This window comes from Polyodon spathula, chromosome 4 (genome assembly GCF_017654505.1).
Source record: "Polyodon spathula isolate WHYD16114869_AA chromosome 4, ASM1765450v1, whole genome shotgun sequence".
Taxonomy (NCBI): Eukaryota; Metazoa; Chordata; class Actinopteri; order Acipenseriformes; family Polyodontidae; genus Polyodon; species Polyodon spathula.
Genome location: NC_054537.1, coordinates 55,044,369 through 55,059,122, shown reverse-complemented (window position 1 = coordinate 55,059,122; position 14,754 = coordinate 55,044,369).

Genomic DNA, 14,754 nt, shown 5'->3' with positions numbered 1-14,754 from the left:
TAAGCCTTGGCTTTTCTTTGAGTGCAGGAGTTACGGTTTTATTTTCAGAAGGTTTTAAACCCCATTCTTTCATTGTTGATGAGATCATTCAGGGACAGCTGATTGTAGTGAAAGCTGTAGTTGAACAAAAAAACTTTTTATTAATGGCTATGTGCCTACAGATAGAAGGGAGAGAGTGGAGTTTTTATCAACTTTAAACACAACAATGTCCAATTTTAACTGAAGATTATCTTTTTTGTGGAGGAGTTTTTAATTGCACTACAAATGATAAGTTAAATAGGAACCACATGGAGCCTCACACCCAGTCTGCCAGGGAGATGCTCAAGACTGTGGAGAAGTAGGAGTCAGTAGATGTGTGGAGGAATTTTATTGGCGATAAAAGGCAGTATACGTGGTTGCAGTTTAGGGCTACTACCCTCTCCCTAGCTAGATTAGGCTGGTTTTATTGTTTTAAAACACCATTTTAGCATTTATATATTGTTTTGTAATTTGTAATGTTTTAATTCCATCCCTAAAACCAAGGAGTTTTCATTGGCATTTTAACACACAAAGCATAATGTTCATTTTAAGGAGTGTTTTAGTTGTTTTTGGCAGAGGTGGAGAGAACAGATTCATTCTTTTAGTTCACTAAGGCAGAGGTGGGATGTGGGGAAAATGCAGATCCACCAGTTCTGTCAGCAGTACACTGTGAGTGTCACAAAGAGCATCAATGAGTCAATGTAATCCCTAGAGACTGATATTGTGGATCTCCAGCATGACCTGGAATCCACTACAAATAGCAGGCAGATTGAAGACCTCAAAGCCAAAAAAGCATCATTAAATGACTTGTTGGACACCAAAGTACAGGGGGCGCTCATTCGATCCAGGTTCCAGAGTGTGACACAGGTGGATGCCCCCACACAGTATTTCTTTGGTCTTGAGAAGAAACGGGGTCAGAGCAAGTTGATCCACTGCCTGCGCTCAGCATCAGGGCAGGACCTGCGTGAGCCGGGGGGAGATCCGAGGGAGAGCGGTAGAGTTTTACTCCCAGCTGTTCTCCAGTGAGCTGCAGGACAACGAGGAAGGCACACCGCGGTTACACAGAGATCTACCACAGGTACCTGATGAGGAGAAGGGCAATCTGGAGAGGGCAATCACGCTACAGGAGCTTTCTGATGCTCTGAAAGAGCTGAGCAATGGCAAAGCCCCTGGCATCGACGGGCTCCCAGTGGAATTTTATAAAACGTTCTGGGGCCTGCTGGGTGAGGACTTGCTGGCAGTATTCAAAGAAAGTCTGGCCCAAGAAAAGCTGCCCCTCAGCTGCAGAAGAGCAGTTGACACACTGCTGGCAAAAAAGAGGGACCTGTACGACATGAAGAACTGGAGACCTGTCGCTTTGCTATGTGCCAAATATAAAATCCTGTCCAAGGCAATGTCCAAGAGACTGAAAGAGGTGCTGGGGTATGTCATCCACTTTGATCAAACATACTGTGTAGCAAACAGGTCAATATATGATAATATTTTTCTGATTCGGGATATTTTGGATGTCTCTAGACCAGGAAAAGGTTTTTGACAATGTGGAACACCAGTATTTGTGGAGTACAATGAAGGCTTTTGGTTTCAACTCTGGTTTTTTAGCCATGATTCAGGTGAAGTACGGCGACATTCAGAGTGTGCTGAAAATTAATGGTGGCTTATGTGCTCCTTTTAAAGTAACGAGGGGAATCAGACAGGGCTGCTCTATGTCGGGGATGATGTACACCATTGCAATTGAGCCACTGCTGCACGAGCTGAGGAAAATCATAACCAGACTGTCTCTTCCACACTGTCCCAGCGCTCCTGTTTGACTCTCTGCATACACTGATGACACTGTGGTGATAGTGAGGAGCGAAGAGTATGTCAGGGGTCTAAGCACTGCTTTAAGAGACTATGGGGCTGTGTCATATGCCAAAATAAACTGGGCAAAAAGCAGTGCTCTTCTTATAGGGGAATGGACAGTGCAGACCCCCGATCCTCCCAGCAGGATTACAATGGAGTGGGGGAGGCCTCAGATACCTGGGTGTGTACCTGGATGACGAGGCCAGCATGCAAAAGAACTGGGAGGGGGTGCAGGGGCGGCTGGGGAGGTGGCGCTGGCTGCTCCCAAAGCTGTCATACAGAGGAAGGGCTCTCATTAGTAACAACGTAGTGGCCTCTATACTGTGGCACAGACTGTCATTGTCTCGAGCCACCGAAAGGACTACTAGCAGAGGTGCAGAGGGTGATTTTGGATTTTCTGGGATGGACTGCATTGGCTGAGACAGGGCATGTTGTACCTGCCCAAGGAGGAGGGCAGCCACGTGTGTTTCTCTGATAAGAAACAAGCTGAAACTTGGAGTACAGGCGTGGAAAGTACAGGCGTGGAAAAGTACAGAGCAGTTTAGAAGAAGTTTGAAAGCAGGCTGACGGCTGCAGAAGAAACTAAACTTAAAAAAAAAAAACCTTCAACATGGTCTTCAAGCCAGTAATCTGTGACACCTGCTTGATGTGGGAAATCCGAGAAACCCCAGCGGAGCTAAACCAAGTGTGTCTAAAGTGCCGCGCGATCCAGGATTTGCATAAACTAGTAAGTATGCTAGAAATGGAGCTGGATGAAGTGAGACAGCAACAGGATCTTGAGGAACTGGCACACCCACAATTCATGGAAGTGTGCATCACCCCTAACAGACTGAAAGCCACCAGGGAGATAGAAGGTCAGAACAGCTGGGTTCAGGTAGGCAGAAGCACGGAAAAAAAGAAACTTTGTCAAACACAACCACCAGAAATCAAAACAACTAACAGATTTGAGTCACTTCAGAATTTTGATGAGCAGAACCAACAACAAGAGAATGAAAGGAACAACATCCAGGATCCCATTGACAGTGGTGACCAGACAGCAAAAAGAAGGGAGGTCATGATTGTTGGGGACTCGATATTGAGAAACACAGCAAGTTCAATGCCTTCCGGGAGCCTCGGTCAAGCACATCACTGAGAACGTGGACAGGCTCCTAGAACGAACAGGAGACGACCCGGTAGTAGTCGTCCACATCGGTACAAACAACATTGGAAGAGACAGACCAAAATCCCTGCAAAACAAATTCAGAGAGCTAGGAAGGAAATTAAAAGAGAAAACTGTGGTATTTTCTGGTATACTACCGGCACCTTGCAAAGGACCATATGGACAGCTGGAAATAATTAATCAAAATGCATGGCTGAAGACGTGGTGCACACGAGAAGGCTTCACCTATCTTGATCATTGGACCACATTCTACAACGAGGACTATCTGTATAGACGGGATGGACTGCATTTAAATAACAAGGGAACCAGTCTACTCGGAGAAAAGATCCTCGAGCAGGTTCAGAAGCATTTAAACTAGAAAGGAAGGGGGGAGAAATCAACAAAAAAACAGAAGGGAGACTGCATCAAAACAAGAACAACAACTCAGGTAAGACAACCATTAAATGTATTTATCTAAATGCTAGAAGTATCAGTATCAATATAATATTTGTGGGTATACACTGTATAGGAAAGACAGGCAGAACAGAAGAGGAGGAGGGGTAGCTCTATACATAAGAAACAGTCTTGAAGCCCAGGTGTTAAACCTGGACAAAGAAAATAAAACCGAATCAATATGGGTCAGAATAACGGACAAAAATTCAAAGGGCATAATAATAGGAGCATGCTATAGACCGCCAGATTCAGACGGTGAGCACAATAATCTGTTATACAATGACATTAGAAATGCGTGTAGCAAAGGAGAAGCCATACTAATGGGGGATTTCAACTTCACCCACATAAAATGGGAAAACCCGGTGGGTAGCGCGAAGGATGAAATAGAAATGGTGGAAATGACAAATGACTGCTTCCTAACACAATTTGTCAAGGCACCGACTAGAAGGGAGGCATGCCTTGATTTAGTCTTTTCAAATAACGAAGATAGAATAACTAAAACAGAGGTCAGAGAACCACTGGCAAACTCAGACCACAACATGGTCTCATTTGAAGTGTTTTTTAAAACCCCAAAAGTAATGACTAAAGCTAAGGTTTACAATTGTAGAAAAGCAAACTATGAAGGTATGAAACAGAGACTAACAGAAGTAGATTGGAGTAAAATAGAGAAAACACCCACAGAAGAAGGATGGTTGTTCTTCAAAAATGTAGTACTAGAGGCGCAAAACAATTACATCCCTAAAGTAGACTAATCTAAATGTAAAACTAAATTGCCAAAATGGTTTAATAGATCAATTAAAAAAAAATATTCAGTGAAAAAAGGCACTTTACAGAGCATTAAAAAAGGACCAAAAAGAAAGTACGCAGAAAGAGTACACAGAACTACAAACGCAAGTCAAAAAGGAAGTTAGAAAGGCCAAGAGAGAAATAGAAATGAACATTGCTAAGGGAGCTAAAACCAATTCCAAAATGTTTTTCCAATATTACAACAGCAAGCGAACATTCAAAGAGGAGATTAAATGTTTAAGAGATACAAAAATGGCAAAATTGTAGATGAAGAAAAACAAATAGCAATATATTAAATGATTACTTTTCACAAGTTTTTACAAAGGAATATACTGACAACATGCCCCACATGTCATCCAGTTCCTATCCAGTTTTAAATAACTTTAGCATAACTGAGGCAGAAGTGTTAAACGGACTAGGGGCTTGTGGCAGGCTGGCGAGTGCATAGAGGCCCAGAGACAGTCTGCAGTTCAAAAAAATAACAATTTTATTATAAATAAACAAAAATAAAGTGCACAAGGGCAAAATAACAGATACTCAAACACAAATAAAGCAAAAACAAAACTCACAAAAATAAAGTTTCCAGGCTGGGCAATGCCTTCACTGGATTTAGAAAATTAAAAAACCACAAAACAAACACCAACCTGCTTCCTCAGCTCCCTTCTCTCCAAATGAGAAGCAGAGGCCTCCTTTTATATCAGGTGGCTGGGCGCTGATTGATCGTTAATCAACCTAATCAACTAATCAACCCCAGCCACCTGAACATAATAAACCCAGGCAGGTAGGGGAAGTTAACCCCATCCCTGCCAATTTAAAGGGCAGAGCTTTGCTCTGCCACAGGGCTCTTAAAATAAACAAATCCCCTGGGCCGGATGAGATCCTCCCAGTAGTACTCAAAGAAATGAAAGAAGTAATTTACAAACCGCTAACCAAGATCATACAGCAGTCTCTTGACACAGAGGTGGTACCGACAGACTGGAAAATTGCAAACGTAATACCGATCCACAAAAAGGGAAACAAAACTGAACCAGGTAACTACAGACCAGTAAGCCTGACTTCTATTATATGCAAACTTATGGAAACTATAATAAGATCCAAAATGGAAAATTACCTATATGGTAACAGGGTCCTGGGAGACAGTCAACATGGTTTTAGGAAAGGAACATCGTGTCTAACTAACATGCTTGATTTTTTTTGAGGATGCAACATCGATAATGGATAATTGCAAAGCATATGACATGGTTTATTTAGATTTCCAGAAAGCTTTTGACAAAGTCCCACACAAAAGATTAATTCTCAAACTGAACGCAATTGGGATTCAAGGAAACACATGTACATGGATTAGGGAGTGGTTAACATGTAGAAAACAGAAAGTACTGATTAGAGGAAAAACCTCAGAATGGAGTGTGGTAACCAGTGGTGTACCACAGGGATCAGTATTAGGTCCTCTGCTATTCCTAATCTACATTAATGATTTAGATTCTGGTATAGTAAGCAAACTTGTTAAATTTGCAGACGACACAAAAGTAGGAGGAGTGGCAAACACTGTTGCAGCAGCAAAGGTCATTCAAAAAGATCTAGACAAGATTCAGAACTGGGCAGACACATGGCAAATGACATTTAATAGAGAAAAGTGTAAGGTACTGCATGCAGGAAATAAAAATGTGCATTATAAATATCATATGGGAGATACTGAAATTGGAGAAGGAATCTATGAAAAAGACCTAGGAGTTTTTGTTGACTCAGAAATGTCTTCATCTAGACAATGTGGGGAAGCTATAAAAAAGGCTAACAAGATGCTCGGATACATTGTGAAAAGTGTTGAATTTAAATCAAGGGAAGTAATGTTAAAACTGTACAATGCACTAGTAAGACCTCATCTTGAATATTGTGTGCAGTTCTGGTCACCTCGCTATAAAAAAGATATTGCTGCTCTAGAAAGAGTGAAAAGAAGAGCGACCAGAATTATTCCGGGCTTAAAAGGCATGTCATATGCAGACAGGCTAAAAGAATTGAATCTGTTCAGTCTTGAACAAAGAAGACTACGTGGCGACCTAATTCAAGCATTCAAAATTCTAAAAGGTATTGACAGTGTCGACCCAAGGGACTTTTTCAGCCTGAAAAAAGAAACCAGGAGTCCAGGGGTCACAAATGGAGATTAGACAAAGGGGCATTCAGAACAGAAAATAGGAGGCACATTTTTACACAGAGAATTGTGAGGGTCTGGAATCAACTCCCCAGTAATGTTGTTGAAGCTGACACCCTGGGATCCTTTAAGAAGCTGCTTAATGAGATTTTGGGATCAATAAGCTACTAACAACCAAACGAGCAAGATGGGCCGAATGGCCTCCTCTCGTTTGTAAACTTTCTTATGTTCTTATGTTCTTATGAGTCAGTGCAAAAGCTGCTGTATGGTTCGGACACCCTGCCCTGGAGACTGCTGACCTGCGCCCTGCTGAGAGAGGTTGGGGCACTCCAGCTTTATATCAGTTTGTTTCAGATGGACACCAACAGGCTGAATACATCAAGGCTGCCCAGTTTCTACCTGAGCTTGCTGGGAGCCTGGAGTCTGCCTCACCCTGCACTGGTTTCTAGAGATGCCCATTATATATAATTCCAGCCTCCCTGCTTATATTCAGCTACTGGCAAGAGCCGGCATCACACAGCTGCGCCACTTGCTGGACCTGCCACAGTACTGCTGGTGGAGTCCGGAGAGCCTGGCCACGGTGCTGTGGCTGTGCTTGCTGTGCTGTGCAGATCTGCTGCTCTACCTTTGGAGGGACTTTTGCTCCTGAAGGTTTTTTTTGAGGATCATCAGATCCCTCAGCCACAGCCCGCAGTTCCAAGACTGCTCGTATCTCCTGCACTGAACCAAAATGCCAGCCTCCCAGGACCTCTGCTGAGCATAAACGGACTAACAGAACTCCCTCTGGACATTGTCAAGGGTAAGATCCTATATATAGCATGTGTGAAGGTCCAGAGCCAAGGTCCACAGCTCAGGCAGCTCCCCGACACACACTGGAGGAACAAACTGGGGGTGGGGGATGACATAAAGCCGGCTTGGAGCAGTATGAACAAGCCACCGTTAAATAAAAGGGCAGGAGATTTGCAGTGACGGTTGTTACACACCATCATCGCTGTTAACTCTTTTATTAGTGTTATTAACCCTTCAGTGTCTGACTCCTGTCCATTCTGTACCCAATGAGAAACTGTTTTTCATTGTTTTATGTTCTGCACCCGTTTTCAAGCACTTTTTACATTTTAGAGGTACATTTTAAAGGATCTTAACCTACATTTTAATGAAGCTGTATTTATTATTGGTGTTTGTTTTACAAGAAAGAATAAGTCCATTGATCAAATAGCAAATTTTATCTTAGGGCAGGCTAAAATGGCAATATACAATAGTAGGAAAAACATGGTTGAAGGTTATTTGAGCCATGATGTTCTTATGATTTTTCAAAAGCCGGGTGAGAATAGACTATAATTTTTATAAACTAATGCATAATCTTGAAATGTTTGAAATGATCTGGTGTATAAATGGAACATTATGTGAATTGGAAGATGAAGAGCTGTGTTTTAATGTGTAGGTTTGCTGTTTTTTTTTTTGGATCCTGAGTTAGTGTGTGTATCGTTTTGCTGCACTTTGTGGTTGGGGGAGGGGGGGGGGGGGGAGTGATTGATTGAATCACTTTTTGTATCCTGTATTTTAAATTTGTTGTCAATAAAGTACACATAAAAATCAAATCTCTCTCTCTCTCTCTCTGAGGATTGTGGGAAGGGCTTGCAGAGAGGTGGAACGCCGGTGCGGTAGGACCGGGAAATTTAAAATTGTATTTATTTATTTATCTATCTATTTATTTATTTATTTAGTTAGTTCTTTTGATAGTTACTTAGTTGTTCTTTTTTGGGTGTTTGTTTGTTCGTAGGTTAGTGGTGTGTGTGTGTGTTTTGTTTGTTTGTTTGTGGTGGTGGTGTGTGTTTGGAGATCCCGTTATGGGGTCTCGTTAAGGAGGGCTGAGGTCTCTCACCCGCAGACACGGGGTCCGTTGCCTGCCTGACCCTGGGGTTTTGGTGGAGGAGTGCCTGTTGGCAGTAGGAGAGGTGGTGGGGTTTGAGAATATTATGTCGGCGTCAAGAATGAATAAAGCGCTGGTAATATTTTTAGTGGAGGTGTCTCTGGTACACAAGCTGGTAGAGGAAGGATTTACAGTGAAAGGTGAATTTGTTCAGGTTTCCCCTCTAGTAACCCCGGTTACGAAAGTTATTATTTCTAATGTGCCTCCGTTTTTAAAAAATGAGCAATTAGAAAAGAATTTAGCTCGTTTTGGTAAACTGGTGTCCCCGATTAAGGGAATCCCGCTGGGGTGCAAAAATAACAGTGTTAGGCACGTCATGTCGTTTAGAAGGCAGGCGTTTGTCTTACTAAATGATCCTAACCAAGTCATTAATGTTGCCTGGAATTTTAACGTGGAAGGGATGAATTGTGTGGTGTTCGTCAGTTCTGAAACGATGAGGTGTTTTTACTGTGGAGAACAGGGACACCAGAGGAAAGCCTGCCCGAGAAAGGAGGCTAGAGCGGAGACAGGGCAGGATCAGGGCGATGCTGGCGGGGAGGAAGTCGGGGGTGTTGGGGGTGAGCGGGAGGAAGAGTCGGCTCCTGCACCGCAGCCGCAGAGCGAGCCCGTGCTGACCGAGGAGGGGGCGATCCAGAAGGAAACCGGAGCAGAACCACCAACACCACGGCCTCGCACAAAGAGACCCAGCCGCAGCCTGTCACTGACGGGTTCGGAGGATAATACCGCTACTACTGAGAATGGTGAAGAATCATTCAAGGTAGTAGCGAAAAAGACACGATTTCAACGGAAGGCTGCAGAGCTGCCGGATGGCAGAGCGCAGCCAGTGCAGAACTCCGAACCCGTGCAGACAGGGAGACTGCGGGCTCCAGGCGGGGCGTCAGTCCCTCCCAACGCGGAGGAAGAGAGCACAGCGCAGGGTGAGCCGGGCGCGGTGCAAGACTCTCCGCTAGCTGAATCTCAGCCGCCTGAAATAGTGACGGCTGTGGCAGAGACCGGTGTCGAGGAGTCGGAGGGAGCTGCGGAGGAGCGGATTCTCAGGGGCGAGCGAGAGGACAGCGCGGATGAGATGGAGGGGGAGCTCTCTGACTCCTCGCTTATCTCAGACATCCCTGATAGCCAACCCGTCAGTAAGAAAAAGTTATACACGCTTGAGCAGGTAAATGATTTTATGATAGAAACAAAGGGAAAAGGGGAGTAGAAATAGAGAGTTTTTACCCTGATCTAAGGTTATTTCTCCACTCCGCTCACGTTATAACAAGGAAAGCCACAATAGAAGAATTTGATCAGCCAAAACGTTACAGATTAAAAAAAATTGTTCAGAAAATTAAAAAGGATCTTAAAAGTGGTTCAAAATCTCTTGTTTAAAAATGGCTGTGTTTTATGAAACTTCTTTTATTACTTGTTTTAGTGTGTTAGTTTTTTTAGCTATGATGGAAAGGTGCGTTTTTATTTCTTTTAATCTAAACGGCTGCAGACAGTCTTTTAAGAGGGTGCAGCTAGTCGGGTTTTTAGAGCAGAAGCAGGCGGGGGTGGTGTTTCTGCAGGAAACGCACTCGGATCAGGAGAATGAGGAGGCGTGGCGAGCGGAGTGGAAGGGGCTGTGCGTGATGAGTCACGGCGCTAGTACTAGTACAGGAGTAGCCGTGCTTTTTAAACCCAGCCTGGGGGCTGTTGACATATGGAGATGCCTGCCATGCTGACCTGGTTGATATATGGAGATGCCTGCACCCCAGTTCAAGACAATACACCTGGTCTCAGTATCACACAGACTATGTATGTAGAGCAAGACTAGACCGGTTTTATACTTCTAAAAACGATTTAAATAAATGTATCAAAGCAAGAATCATCCCCAGTAGTCTCTCTGACCACCACTGTCTATTAATTACAGTAATAATTCAATCAGAACCCCACAGAGCATCTTACTGGCATTTCAATGTAAAATTATTACAAGATGTAAAATTTAAGAAACAATTCAAACTTTTTTGGATAATTTGGAAAAAAGAAAAAGCACAATATAAAGATTTAAGACAGTGGTGGGACATTGGCAAAATACAAATCAAATGTTTTTGTCAACAATATACTATAAATGCAACCAGGTCACTGAACACAGCCGTGAGAGAACTGGAGTCCAAAATCCTCCTCCTAGAGGAAAGTTTAAATTCAGAATTTAAAGAACAGACCCTGGAGAACCTAAAAGAGCAGAAAATCGCGCTGGGGAGCTTGCTGAAGGAAAGAGTGAAGGGGGCGATTGTGCGTTCCAGATTCATGGAGTTGAGAGACATGGATGCCCCCACTAGTTCAACCTGGAGAGGAAGATAGCGGACAGTAGACAGCTGTATTGTATCAGGACTCCTGGTGGGAAAGAACTGCACACCCGGGAGGAAATTAGCAGAGAGGCGGTGTGTTTTTACAAGGAACTTTATAATAAAGAACTGTGCAACATAGAGGACACTGAACGGCTGCTCCAGGGGTTACCCAGCCTCAGTGAGAAGGAACAGATTTAGCTGGACGCACCGCTGACCCACCAGGAGATGACCGCCGCTGTCAAGCAGCTCTCCAGCGGAAAGGTTCCCGGGATCGATGGACTGCCAGCAGAATTTTATAATAATTTCTGGGATATAATGGGGGAGGATTTGCTCCAGGTTCTGAGAGAGAGCCTCAGCCACAAGGAACTGCCTCTTAGCTGCCGTAGGGCAGTGGTTACACTGCTGCCCAAGAAGGGAGACCTATGCCAGCTTAAAAATTGGAGACCTGTGTCAATTTTATGTTCTGATTTAAAGATTTTATCCAAAACAATCGCTAATAGATTAAAAAGTGTTATTGGAACTGTAATACATATGGATCAAACATATTGTATACCGGGTCGCTCTATTTTTGATAACTTGTTTTTTATTCGAGATTTTTTAACTGTAAGTGATATTTGTGATTTTAATGTAGGAATGGTCTCCCTGGATCAAGAGAAGGCTTTCGACAGAGTCGACCACACCTACCTCTTTCATACACTGGAAGCCTTCGGGTTCGGTCCTGGTTTTATTTCTTATATTCGGCTTTTATATTCCAACATTTTTAGTATTTTAAAGATCAACAATGGGCTGAGTCAGCCCTTCCCAGTGTGCAGGGGTATAAGGCAGGGCTGTGCCCTGTCTGGTATGCTGTATTCACTGGTTATAGAGCCCCTGCTGCACCTGCTGAGGGTCAGGCTAGCTGGATGGACAGTGCCCTCCTCGCCCTCCACACCCTCCTCTGCCACAGTGAAGGTGTCTGCCTACGCAGACAATGTGACTGTGTTTGTGAGTGGGGATGCAGATGTCCAAGCACTGCAGCAGACTCTAAATGAGTTCCAGAGAGCATCTTCTGCCAGAGTAAACTGGGCAAAATGTGACACCTTCCTGTCAGGCAGCTGGGATGAGGGCACCCCTCCTTTCCTGCCTGAGGGGCTGAAATGGAACAGAACAGGTATTAAAGTGTTGGGGGTGCACCTCGGAACAGAAAACTACATGAAAAAGAACTGGGAGGGTTTGTTGGACAGGGTGAGGGGGCGGCTGCAGAGGTGGAAGGGACTGCTGGCTCAACTGTCCTTCAAGGGCCGGGTGCTTGTTATTAATAATCTGGTGGCCTCTAGCTTGTGGCACAAGCTGGTATGCCTGGACCCACCCCAGGGCCTGGTGAAGGAGATCCAGAGAGTGTTGCTGGAGTTCTTTTGGAGCGGGAGACACAGTTTGAGGCCGGCAGTCCTCTACCTCCCTAGTGATGAGGGGGGGCAGGGGCTAGTCAGCATTGCCAGCAGGGTGGCAGCCTTCAGACTGCAGGCGGTTCAGAGACTCCTGTACACTGAGGAGGAGGCTCATTGGAAGAGGCTGGCCTGTTTCCTTCTCAATAGATTTGGGGGGCTGGGGTTAGGAAAACACCTGTTTTTAATTGAGAACACCAGTTTTAGTAAAGCAGGACTTCCTCCTTTTTATCAAAGTATTTTAAAAGCCTGGCAGCTGGTGAGGGTGGAAAGGGATGTGGAGTCCTTGACAGGGCAGGACCTGTTTGAGGAGCCCCTATTTTTTAATCCACTCTTTCCAGTTAAGTTCCTCCAGTCGATGACGCTCTGTGCCAGTTTTTTAAAAGCAGGTGTAACCAGGATGGTCCACCTGTTAAACCTTGAGCTCTCCTGCTGGCTAACTGCCTCCCAGCTAACTGCACAGCTAGGCTGGCACTCAGAGAGGCTTGCAGAAAGACTGATGGGTGAGTTGAGGGGCTGCCTCTCCCCGCGGCTCAAGGCAGTCCTGAGGGAGGAGTTGTCCAGAGGCACAGAGCAGAGACAGCTTTCCTTATTTCCAGGGATGATCGTGTCACCAGCAGTAGGTGAGGAAGGTGAGGGGGGTGGAGAGAATGGAGGGACTTTGCTTAAATTGCAGAATGTGGAGGAAATTATCTTTCACACAATGAATGGAAAACATATATACAAATTGTGTGTTAAAGCCACAGAGTATAGTAGGCTAAGGGGTCTGGTAGACTCTAAGTGGCGAGCTTACTTGGCTGTAGAGGAGGGGCACAGGCCGGTGTGGAGGGTGCTGTACAAGCCGCCTCTCGCCAAGAGAGTGGGGGACCTGCAGTGGAAGATTCTACACTGCATTGTGTCCACAGGCAGGTTTCTCCATAGAGTGGACCCCAGCATCAGTGAGCAGTGTGCTTTTTGCTCAGCAGAGGAAACTCTCTTTCATGCCTACAGTGAGTGTGAGAGGCTGCGGCCACTTTTTAATTTACTGCAGGGAATCCTGAATAATTTAGGGGTCGTTTTTAGTAAGGAGCTTTTTATTTTTGGGGTTCTATACAGTTTTAAAATGAAAAACAGGTGTGTTCTTATTAATTTTTTAATTGGACAGGCAAAATTGGCTATTTTAAAGACAAGGAAAAATCAACTCTCTGGTTCTGGACTGACCAGTTTAGTGGTTCAGTTCAGGGTGCTCGTGGTCAGCCAGATCAGAGTAGAGTTTGAGTATTTTAAACTGGTCAGTAACCTGGAGGACTTTCAGGAGAGGTGGTGTGTGGGAGACGCCTTGTGTGCTGTGAGTGAGGAGGGGGAGCTCCAGTTTTTGTTCTAATTTTATTTAATTTTTGTTTTACAGTGTTTTATTTTGGCTTTTATCTGTTTTCAACAAAGAAAAAACACTGTTTAATATTGATTTTTTAATGATCCTTTTATTTTGTTTAAAATCTGTTTTTAAGGAGAACACGATGTATTTTAGGATTTTTTAAATTTTGCTCAGGCAGTAGGAATCTTAACTTTTGTTGTGTTTTACCTTTATTTGAATTTTAATGGATTTTATTTGGAATATTTAAATAAAGGATCTTAAAAGTCAAAGTCTCTGAGGATTGTGGGATCATCGTTTGTTTTGCTTTTTGTTTTACTTTAGTTTAAATATAACGTTTGGCTATTTAATTTAATTTGTGGGTTTGTTTAATTAATTGTTTGTGTGTGTGTGTGTGTGTTTGTGTGTGTATGTGTGTGTGTTTGTTGCTGTGGTTTGTGCTGACGGGTAGTCAGCCAATCCCCAGCAATGAGCTCTCATTCCCAGGGAATGAGATTTGACCTGCCGGCACAGCTGTCATTGTGTCCCTGACAGCGCGGTGTCGGTGGAGGATTGCTTGCTTGCAGTATGCAAGGTAGTTGAGGGGGACAGGATCATGTCAGCGCCCCAGATGAATAAAAGGCTTATAATCTTTTATAAAGATAAGCAGGATGTAGATAAACTTGTGCTGGAGATGAAGGTGCGGGGGGCACAGGTGTGGTCAAGATTTATGGAGCTAAGGGACATGGATGCTCCCACCAGCTGCTTCTTCAGCCTGGAGAAAAAGAAAGCAAGCAGCAAGCAGATACACTGTGTCCGCCTGCCCTGTGGGAGAGAGTTGCTGGAACAGGAGCAAATAAGAGGCGGCAGTGCAGTTTTATACTGGACTGTTTTCCAGCAAGCCATGCATTCAAAATGACAGGAACTCACTGCTGCAGGGCTTACCCACCCTGAGCGAGGAGGAGAAGCCTCTGTTTCAACTCCTCACAGAGTTACTGCAGGGGCTGGGGGTCGCTTTCAGTAAACAGCTTTTTATTTTTGGAATCCTTTATAGTTTTGAAGAAAAAAGAAACATGTGTTTTAATTAATTTTATTATAGGCCAGGCTAAACTGGCCATTTTAAAGAGTAGAAAGAGCAGGCACAGGGATAGCTGATGTGGTCAGGCTGTTCAGGGTGCTGGTGGTCAGCAGATTAAAAGGTGGATTTCACCTATTTTGGCCTGATTAATGATCTCTGGGTCTTTCAGAGGAGGTGATGTGTGGGAGACATACTGTGCTCTGTAGACGAGGAGGGAGAGCTCACTGTGCTGCTGTGAAGAAAAAAAAAAATAATAATTTTTTAGTGATTTAACAAAAGGACAGTGTATTATGTTTTAATTTTTTT